This window comes from Festucalex cinctus, chromosome 1 (genome assembly GCF_051991245.1).
Source record: "Festucalex cinctus isolate MCC-2025b chromosome 1, RoL_Fcin_1.0, whole genome shotgun sequence".
Classification (NCBI taxonomy): Eukaryota; Metazoa; Chordata; class Actinopteri; order Syngnathiformes; family Syngnathidae; genus Festucalex; species Festucalex cinctus.
Genome location: NC_135411.1, coordinates 22836378 through 22848164, shown reverse-complemented (window position 1 = coordinate 22848164; position 11787 = coordinate 22836378). Strand labels below are relative to the sequence as shown.

The window sequence follows — 11787 nt, the reverse complement described above, 5'->3', positions numbered from 1 at the left end:
GTGCTGTAGTATCGCGAGTATTTTTTTAACACCCCTAATTACTACTAATAATTAATAATTAGGAAACAACTCTGTATGCAACACTTCATATAAATCTCTACTCATGTTTACATTTTCAAACTTCTAAAACACACACCACAAATCACAATTTCCTACCACTGGCCAGCAGGGTACTGATGTTTTGTTTTTTTTGTTTTTGTTTTTTTGTCAATGTTATTTGTACAGCACATTCATATGGCCAGCATAAACATAATGTGGACCTTGGGTGCACCCACTGCCATGCACCACATTGCTGACCCCTGAGGTATGCACATAGCTCATCTAGACTGTTGAGCTGCTGAAATGTTAATTTTTTTTTTCTACAATTCATAAGGTGAATTTGAATGTAAATATGAACATTAATTTCATGTCGTTTTTAAAACTCAAATAACTGAAAGGCACATTTCTGAGATGTTGGCATCAGCTTTCCAAGCAGCTGCGAAACAACACAAAACACACAAAAACAACATTTGAAGACACAAATAGCACAGAGTTGTCTCTCCAAGGTGTCATAAGCGTGCACTTTGCGTCTCACGTGACACGCACACGCTGATATTTTCATCTACACACCTGCAGCTGGAAAAGTCATTTGAGGCATCCGGCAACCATCTGCATTCATACGCTCACATCATACGCATTTGGGAAGTATTTAGTCAAATGTCATCTGCTAATAGAAGCTATTTATCAGCTCTCTTGTTACGCTAATCAAAAGGATGGCAAATGCCAAAGCTCACACCATCGCAGCACACACACAGAATCGTGTGTATGCATGATAACAAGCAGTGAAATCCCATCCGCTAATAATGCATGTCTTAAAAAGTCAGATTTTGTAAAAGGAAGACCATAATAATTCTTAAAAAAAAAAAAAAAAAAAAAAAAAAGCTGCATTGAATTCTGCTGTTTGAAGGTATTCAAAATGTCACACACAATAAACAACATTTGAATAAATTTAAACTTGTTTTGCATTGTACATCCCGCCTACTGCCCAGAGCCAGCTGACATAGGCGCCAGCACCCCCCCGCGACCCTTGTGAGGTAGAAGCGGTCAAGAAAATGAATGGCTGGATGGATGGATGCATTGTACACATTAGTGTTAGTGCATCAGTCACTATAACACTGTGTCCCAAAAGAAAGCCTTAATTGTCCACAAAAACATCACTTCACCTGTTCTATTCTATTATCTATTCTCTATTCTATTCTATTATCAACAATAAGTGTGCCCTTCAAATGAATGAGTGGAAAACAAAAGTGTGCATTAGTCACTCCAGCAAGGGGTCAAACATATGGCGTGTGGGTCAGAATCGGCCCGTCAGGGGATCCAATCTGGCCCGGAAGGGCAAAAAAGAAACAGCAGAATTTCACCAAAATGAAATATTGTTGCAAATTTTGTCCACTGAAGAGCGCATTAACAACCACATAAATGTCATTGTGAAATTTGTCTGTTACTCAGGATTTAATGCAAAAATTTTGCACTTATTGTTCTTCAGATATTTTGGATTACTGCGCAATAAGATAATACTCATAAAATGGTAATGTTTTAGGAATGTACATCTCAAAAAAAGAAAAAGAAAAAAAGAAATATTTTTGACCTGTCATGATTTATGACTTATTAAGCCATGAACAAACTGGTCCAGCCCATTTGAGATCAAATTTAGCCCTGCGCTACAGTGTACCCACTGGGATGCCTTAGAAATGGTATAGAGACACCAATTTTTGTAAATAATTTGACAATTATTACTGTGTTTTTTGTACCACAACTTTGTGTTTGTTCATTTGTGCTGGTCATCTGTACACAGAGCTGTGTTAAGTTTAATTTGCAACCATACTATAATGAGGACCCCCCCATCTCGTTTGATTGTGGAAAGGACCATAACAGTATGGGGGCCACAACTGCACCTACTGAGTATCTGTATCACCCTGATCACATTTGCTTTCTTATCAGTATTGTACATTGACATTAAATATAATTCCTAATATAAGTCTGAGCAAATCATTTGGCAAAGATTTTGCAAAATGATGAGAGTATGGTAAGAAATAAATAGCAGGTGGTTGAGTTGATTTTGTAGAATTTTTTTTTTTGGAATCTTAATTGATTGCTCACACACCGACGCCAGAGTCAAATGTCCTCCACCAAAACACGGAGCACAGAGTGAGTACAAGTATGTCCTCAAGTGCGTTTCTGAGTTGCGTCCGCTTGTGTGACTCACAATGCGGCATCACGAGACGGCACACGATGATCTTGGCATGAATATTCACACGCCAGTCGTTCAAGTAATTGGATGATGAAGTGGATGCGGCCTGGAATGGCGCCGTCGGTCACGCTAAATTCGAGGGAACCACTTAAAATTTGTTTTGTGGCTTTTGTAGTGATGTATGCCTTGGATGCTAATGTTTAAATATTAGCTTAGCCATGCTAACATGCTAAAACAAACATTTTTGTCCCCAATGGTGTTCACGAAAATGAAATGAAATATAACAATAGATTCATTCATGGTATAAATCATGATATATGACTATATGCTTTGACTGAAGAGTTTTATGAAAACAGTGTGATAAAAAGAATATTCAACGGTTGTGAATACACCGACAGAAAAAGTGTCGTGCCTCTTTAAGAAACTGCCGTTACCTCACGAGAGCTCTTGCGTTAGACAGACAGAGCGGAGAGCAGACGAGACGAGCAGTGAGATAGATACAAACGAGATCGACTTTAAACACTTTTCAAGAATTGGAAAATATTCTGCGTGGTTGGTGACTAACAAAAGTCATATTTAATCGACCTACGAGCGTTTTGGTGAGTTTTGAGTTGTTGTTGTGTAACTTTGGTTGTAAAGCTACATGTGTGGATGCTAGCTGAATGTTACCATCGTAGCCGTGTAGAGACGACGTACAATGTGCGCACAATCTTAATTATTTTGTTTATGTGGACGAATTTATTTATTTTTCACATGACCTGTTGTGCAGGTCAGGTTTATTGGCTTACTAGACTTCCTTCTTGGAAGTTTGGATTCGAGAGGAGTTCGTGTGTGTATGTGTATGTATGTATGTGTGTGTGTGTGTGTGTGTGTGTGTGTGTGTGTGTGTGAGGACACTGCACACGAACGGGATTCAAGATGGCGAGCCAGACCCGCGAACTTCGTTTGTAAAGACACAGGCCGTTTCTCAATACGCATTCTTGTCCGTACTTACGTCCTCGTGATGTCTTGATACGTCATCAGTCGCGGCCCAAGTACTGTTCCAATTTATTTATTTATTTATTTTTATTTTTTTATTTTTTATTTTTGCAAGTACATAAAAAGCAATAGCGTTGAATGGACGGAATACCCGGATGTTGTTCTTCCTGCGAGCTTCCTGCTTGTGACGCATTGCTGTAACTGTACCACGTGACTAGATGTTATATAATTACGAGTACTATTTTAAAATATCATTTGAAATTAAATTATACATGTGATTTATCCAATTTACGATAATATTGTGGGGGGAAGTTTCTGTTATGAAATTGTGATGATGCATCTTATGTTCAAGTGTGCAGATCCCAAAAACATGGAAAGGAAATCAAGTTTGATGAAATTTATTCCAAAACACAGCTGCAAAAATACAATAGTACACTTGCAAATGAAAGGAGAGTGCTTGCAAAAGGCAAAAATAAAAACCACTGAAAAAATACATAAAAAAAAAAAAAAATCAAACAAGCACAAAACTACATTATCAAAACTGAATACATCATCTAACTAGGGTGAATTAGAATTTAAATAAACCAAATTGCCTGTAATCTGGAATGGAACTGAGGTGAGAGTAAAATAAGTGGAACTAAAATTTAACATTGTTATTACCTGCAGGCTGTTGTGAATTGTCAAATGTGTTTTTATTTTTTATTTATTTTTTTACTTAAAGTAAAAGGTTTCACAGCAAAGCTACCTGGTCTCTGGCTCAACTTTATATGTGACCCCACTCGTTTAGAACCCAGACTTGACCCAGTTGCAAATAAATGAGTGTGCACTATTGAAGCACTTGTTACATATGCCTTGGATGCTAATGTTTAAATATTAGCTTACATGCTAAAACAAACATTTTTGTCCCCAATGGTGTTCACGAAAATGAAATGAAATATAACAATAGATGCATTCATGGTATAAATCATGATATATGACTATATGCTTTGACTGAAGAGTTTATCATTTAAAAAAAAAAAAAAAAAAAAAAAAAAGGTTTTCTGCTCAAAACACATATCATCCAATCACATTGAAGCAGGACGTGACCTGTCTGCAACTCAAGTGGGAGTCATAACAACACCTCAACTCCATCACATTTCACCATTTTTAGGACTGTCCGCCTTCTCTTCACTGTGTAGGAAATAAGATTGTTGCTAACATGATGAGCACAGTTGGCATTGGCACTATTATTATTATTTTTTTTAATAGTTATTAGTAGGGCTGGGAACCTTTGACTGTCTCACGATTCGATTCGATTACGATTTTTGGGTCTACGATTCGATTCAGAATAGATTCTCGATTCAAATGATTTGCGATTCAAAATTATTTGATTGACAAATGATTTCTGCTTCAATTTACAGATATGCACAACATTGTCATGATCTACTCCAGTCTGCTTTGCAAGACAAAATGACAAATAGAGACATTAGTCTTTTTTTTTTTTTTTTTTTTTTTTTTTGCTTAAACATTTATTAATTTTGTATTGTAAGTGCCTTTTTCCACAAAAACAACTGCCTTTTCCCCTTCTTCTTCATTTCTAATTTAAATAAAATCGATTTTTGAATATTAATATCGATTCGATTAATGACTGAGAATCTCGATTCTTTTATTAATCGATTTTTTTGGCACACCCCTAGTTACTAGTACGGTTGAAAAAAATTCCCTAAACATTGCAACAATATCTTAAAGTTGGCAATGCTGAAGCGAAGTCGTCGCTCTTGCTCGCTTGCACTGCCGACGCGTGAACATTCAAATAAAACCAGCACATACATAAAATTTTCTTTGACTTCATAAAGACTGCAAGGGCTGGTCAGAGACTATGGATGGGCCCACGGGCACTACTTTGCTACTTCACTTTTTTCTACACTTGTATGACATTTAAAATGTGACTTGAGCATGTACAGTTAATGAAGGTTTTACGAATTCATTTACTTCCCATGATTTCCCGTGGGCCTCAATATGCTTGTCGCTTCACAATTGATGGAACTCTGCAGTCTCAGGGGAACCACCAGCTGCATGCATGAGCAGTCCGAATATATGTACCGTATATATGTATATTTGTATACATAAGAAATCCCAGCAGGGGGAATATGCGGGATTCGTGCCAGTGCTTCTCCAGGTAATCTGACCAAACTCGCTGCAGACAAACATGAGACAAGCCGTATTATTATTGTGTGACATTTCCTGGCTCATTAGACTAGGCTTTGCTGGTGTAATCCAGCAGATATTTCCCCGTGAAAACAAAAACGTGTGTTTGTACACTGCAGCCGTACAAAAGCGCGACTAATCCACCTGCATGCTCAGTGAATAAACGGTTGAGAGATATCAAACCCCTTGGAAAACATTCACAGCAGTTATGTACAATAAATGATGCCACAGAACCACGACATTAACAGTGTGCTGGATTAATAAATGCACTTCATTTTGTTAGCCTGTCCTCGCTCTGGGGTTTCCAGTTGGTACAAAATGCTGCTGCTCGCCTCCTAACCCCGGGTTTTCACTGGATGCGGTTGCGGTGCGGTTGCGGTGCGGTGCGTCTTGACTGCGTGCTCCGGACGGGTCAATTTTTTTGTCAATCCACACCGGCTCCGCACAGCTGCGGTCCGGCAGCTCCGTCGCCGCCCACTTCCCAACGTGTCTCGCGGGACCGCGCGCGTGCGATCATGTGGCATTTCACAACGAGAGGTGGACTTCTTTTGATTTAACTTTTTCTTCTTCTTCTGCTATGAGATTCCATGCAGCATCCTTTTTTTGGTTGTCCTTGTAAAGTATATTAATAACGAGAGTCGGGTCAGTGAGGGTCCACTCTTTATTTCTGTCTTCCCCGTCCGGCTGCCGCTCAGTACGGCAAGCGAGACGGGCACAACAAGCAATCGCGAACATCAAACTCACAATACATTACAGTCCTTATAAAAAGGATGTGCCGTGTCATATATTATTTTGTGGTTTTCCACCTCCAATATAAACCTCTCCTCGTCCATGTTCGCTGGTGTCTAAACCGTGAATGAGCACATGGCCCGGCGACGCCCACGTCACGTTTTGCTGAAAAACTTGCGAAATAGGAGCTGGCGAGTGTTTTATTCTGAAAGGTAACCGGAAATTTATTTTGAAACTGCCTCGGTCTTCCTGTCCCGCTCGATGTGTTTTGTGCTAGCTTGCCATTTGCCGGAGGCCTACCGCTGCGGCGTCCGGCAAAAATAGAAAATAGGTCTATCCTTGCGGAAGGCTTGCGGCACGCCGCAGGCCTTCCGCAGTCGACACGCAACGCACCCGCAAGCGGTGTAAACTGCACCATTCGAATGAATGGAATCTAATTGCTTGCGTCGCCGGACCGCACCGCAACCGCACCGCAACCGCACCGCAACCGCAACCGGTGAAAACCCGGGGTAACTCCTAAGGTACTGAGGACTTTAGTGGGTGTCATGTCTGGGTCACAGGGTTAAGTTTGTGTTCACGACCGTGAGGTCAAAGTTTCTGTTTTGAACTGATGTAACCAGTAACTACATAACTAAGTAACACTACTAATCTCAACACTGATACTGAATGGGAGTTATGCAGTGTTTTGCACTCTGTCTATGCAACAAACTGAATGGATGTACTCACCACTAGAGGCTGCTATTGTATTATTCTTTCATTCTGATTGTTCAATTGTAACAAACGTCTGTGATTGTCTTTACTAAGAACAGCTCACTAGGGATGCGTTTGTATTCCAGCTGTGCTTTTTTATTTTTATTTTTTATTTTTTTATTTTAAATATAAACGGTTTAGTTAAACAAAAAAAGTAATCAATACAGGTTACAAATCATCTGGTTTTCAACTGGAAAAATGCTATGTGATGTTTCAACTGGAAAAATGCTATGTGATATCATAAGCTTTGTGATGTCAATCTTTAATCCTTTACTTAGTCACAACCAATCAGATCAATTCACTGTCTGTAGTAGCGGTCTGAGAAGTGTGTGTTTGTCGGATTATTACCTCTAGGGGTGTGAATTGCCTAGTACCTGACGATTCGATTCGTGTCACGATTCGATTCGATACCGATTAATCCCGATACGAATGGTCACGATTCGATACCGATTAATCCCGATACGAATTTATAAGTCGATTGTTGCGATTTTTTCCCATTCAAATTTAGAAAATACTATCAGTAAATTTGTACATGTACACTGTAAGATTTGTATGAATATATTTATCTAAAACTTGAGGCTTATAACCGTGAGCCACTGTACACAAACAGTTTGCAATCTGTTTCACATTTGAACAGCATTAAAATAAAAATATTAAGGCTTAATGTGCCGTTCATATAACATTCTTCCATGCTCAAGGTGTGAATCCTAAAAAAAAAAAAAAAAAAAAAAAAAAAAAAAAAATCAATTCTGCTGATTATTGAATCGATTCGAGAATCGCGCGATGTAGTATCGCGATATATCGCCGAATCGATTTTTTTTAACACCCCTAATTACCTCTATTCCTGTATGCCGCTTTCGTTGTTTCTCGCCTTTCGATGTGAATTAACAGTTAAAATCTTATTTGTGGATGCGCTTTGGGATCCAATCTCAGCACATAATAGTGGGGTATCGATCTTTTTCTGTTGCTGGTACCCCTCTTTGGAATGACCTCTTCTTAAAGGTTAGGCAAGTCCCCACTCACTCTGTCAATTTTTAAAACATTTTTTTTTTTTTTTTAATTTCAACAGGTCTATGGATATTGCTCAAGTTGGAAAAAAGTGCAGTTGTCTGAAATTTTGCCGAGAATTGCCACTTTTTCAAAGTTGAAAAAACAAACAAACCACTTCTGTGTCAATCCTGGACCTAAAAGCAAGATTTTTAGTGACAAAAAATAAAATAAAATGTGTGGTTATAGTCTATTTAAATTTCTGGCCAAATTATTTTTTTTGAAATTTCAACTTGTGGTTGTGGCAAAATCACAAACATTTTTAGGTAATAAAATACATATCAAGGATTGCTTCTATGCCTTTCGGAAACACCTCAGGGGTCACTGGAGGGCCCAGAAAAGTAAAATGAAATTTCCCAAGGTTTGTAGATTGTTGGAAATGTCGTTTCTGTAACAAAATTTTGTTAACTTCCTTCCTGGCAAATTTTCTTTCAACTAAAACTGCAATTTTTTGGCTGTGAAATTTCCCCAGTTGGAATAGGAATGTGGGCATTATGGGTTTAGTTCCCACTTAGGGCCTGTGTGATTGATGGGCAACCAGTCCAGGGTGTAGGGGTGCCCAAGTCCGGTCCTCGAGAGCCTTTATCCAGCTTGTTCTCCATGTTTCTGTCCACCAACACACCTGATTCATGATCAGGGTTGTTACCAGGCTTATACAAAGCTTGAGCTGATGAGCTGATCATTGGATTCAACTGCATTGGAGGAGAGAGACATGGAAAACGGGCTGGATAGGGGCTGTCAAAGACCGAACTTGGGCACTTCTGGTGTAGACTGCCTTCAGCTGGGATGGGCTCCAGCCTGTTTTTCCTTTGCCGATGTCATGATCCGTGTTTTTGTTTAGATTTATGTTTGGTTTTGTTTTCTGTTATGTCTTGTTTTCTTGTGGTTCGTCGCTTGTCTTTTGACTCTTTCTGTTGGTTTATTGTTGTGTTTGCTGCTTTGTTTCCTGTTGCGGTGATAATAATAATAATGTTTCCCGGTAATTTCAAACCTATATAAGTGAAGGCTTTAAGCTTGAAATTTTTTTCAAGCTGTTAAAAAATGTGCATGGTAGTTATTCAGATATGCACAGCATAAATAAAGCTACAAACTCCGGGGGCATTGGGCTGTATTATCTTTGCAAAGGCATGGAAGCACTCTTGTACTCAGTGGATGCCTTTAATTTTAAAGCACAATTTAGCCACGGTGGAGAGGGAGCGGAAGGATTGCCACCAAGGGCACCTCCTCACCCCACCAAGTTGATGAAATGCTTCAATGTTACGATGAAACATCACCACGCATCATTTCCATATTCCATTTTTGACCGCAAGACAATATAAAAAAGGCGTTGGGATGCAGCAGGCGTGATCTGTAGAAGAGTGGGAGAGGGGAAAATCCAAAACCGGGTGACCACGCAACCTATGGCTGGAATAATAAACCGAGAGGCGTCGCTGAGGTACATAAGCAGGCAAGGGAGATTGTCGAGATTTTATCACGGCGCAGCAAAAGCTTATTACTCACAGTCAAGGGAGTGATGGGAAGGAAGAGAAAAGGTTAATGCGCGGCAACGACAGCAATATTTGTCGGCTTGGGGTGGGGGACGTCAATGTCTATGTCAGCGTGGAGGCTCCACGCACAGAAAGTGTCGGTGAGAGACGGCCAAAGCGGGAATGTAACAATCCAAACACAGTACACTAGCCTATGCCCCATATGTGTGCGAGCACGTATGTGTGGGAATCTGGGACGCAAACGGCTGTCACTTTAAATGTCAGTCAGCTTCTCCGCCATCCAAAATCCCACACATTCGAAAAATAATCCTCAACACAAGAAAAAAAAAGAAAAAGATTTCCATGCAAACCATCTTCCCGACTCGTTTGTACGGGGCCCCGCAGGGGACATCCCGAAACAGTACCGTATAGCCTAAAAAAAATATATGCCTGTTTTTTGTTTGTTTTTTGTAATATATATATATATATATATATATATATATATATATATATATATATATATATATATATATATATATATATATATATATATATATATATATATATATATATATATATATATATTGTTAGAAATTTTGTGCCACTATTGCGTGTGTGGGCAATTTATAATTTTAATGTTTTATATTACCATTAGAAGCATACATGCATGCAGATTAGAATCCCAATTACTGTCCCGGGGAAAGGCCCCTATGGACACCCACACACCTGGTAAATATTTACCTTACACCATGCGTGTTCGTTTTTCTTCAAAGAAAGAAAGTCTCTCAATAAATCAAACAAAAGCAGAATATTTGGTTCATCCGTTGTTAAAGATCTGGAGTTCAGGAAAATACAGACAATCGGATCCGGGCTGCTTTTCTTATCTCGCGATTGCTCGCACCCGTAAACAGGTTGACAAGAAAAGGAGCGCGGTCTAAAATGCAGCCCTTACATTTATAGTGTTCAAGACCAAGAGCACCAAGTTCGTGTGCTGCACAATCCAAAACAGTCCTTATCAAAAAATACCATAGCTTGTTGAAAAACACGTCTGATGCCTAAACTATGTGTTGAACCATGTGTATGGAGGTTACTGTGACCTTAGCTTGCTGAAGAACACGACTGATACCTAAACTATGTGTTGGGCTATGCGTGTAGAGGCTAATGTGACCTTAGCTTGAAGGAAAACCCGACTGATAATATTCTCCTTGCCCCAAAACACCTGGTGCAGATATGTAGTCTAAAAAATAAACAGCCAGCCGTGTCAAATTAAAGTTAGTAACAATAGCATGAATACATACAGACATAAATAGCATAGATTTAAGTTAACCAAACTAATTATATATTCATGTCAAATCACTAACTTACATAATAAATATTCATGGCAATGTGAAACATAACTTCAAACAAAGATAGTTACCCTCTCTCTCTCTCTCTCTCTCTCTCTCTCTCTGTGTGTGTGTGTGTGTGTGTGTGTGTGTGTGTGTGTGTATATATATATATATATATATATATATATATATATATATATATATATATATATATATATACGCACACATACATGCTAAGGGTTCACGTCTTTGTGTTTCCTGAAAAATCTGAAAACTGACTTATGGATGATTACTTTAATAAGGTGTCGATATGTTGCTAGTAGAAACCTACAGGTTAATGCACAGATTGCAATTGGTGAGGTGACCAGTCCACAGTGTTGCCTCTCGGCTTGAAGGCAGGTGGGAAAGCCACCAGTTCACCTGTGAAAAATGGTTGTTCATCCATATTTGTGTAGCAGGATGAGATAAGACGCGGCTTTGATTTTCTTTGCTCCGTTTTACCTTGTTTTGTTGTTTTAGTTTATTTTAGAGAACTTTTGTCAATGTCATTTTAATGCCGCAGCAACATCGCACAGCACAAGCAAGTTGTATTTTGATTTAAAAAAAAAAAAGTTTCTTGGAAGAGAGGAATGGTAATTGGGTGAGTTATAAACATGCACTGGCATGGCAACCTGGAGTCCAAGCTGCCTTGTGGCACTGTTACTGTAAACATGAATAATTGACACCGCTCAGCTTGCATGAAATATTCATAAAAACGTATCAGATACATGTGTACACTGGACCTCTGGAATCAGCTATTATTAGTGGTGAATAACAACTCCCACCCCTACCCCACCTCCTTCAGGGCTGTACTTCCCATTCGCTTGCCAGCTTATTTTTGTATAATTGTAAGAAAAAAAATTAATTCGGCCAATGTGAAAAGGCTGTGAGATTTGTCTGACACTATTGCAGTGAGAAAATTTGCACCTCGAATCTTTGTCAATATCTTACAACAGTGACGAAAACATGACACAGTTGCTAGTAGTAATTCACTTATTGGAATTTTTTTTTTTTTTTTTTTAAGAATCAAATG

The 11787-nt window shown here is 38.9% G+C and overlaps 1 long non-coding RNA gene across 1 annotated transcript in view; it reads left to right on the top strand.

The window, feature by feature from the left end:
* Positions 1-2682: 2682 nt before the first annotated feature.
* The window catches only part of LOC144020450 (uncharacterized), a 28900-nt gene continuing 19795 nt past the window's right edge, over positions 2683-11787 (top strand). The window contains exon 1 of the long non-coding RNA XR_013283886.1: positions 2683-2829. This is a non-coding gene — a long non-coding RNA (uncharacterized LOC144020450). The remainder of the gene's footprint in view (positions 2830-11787) is intronic.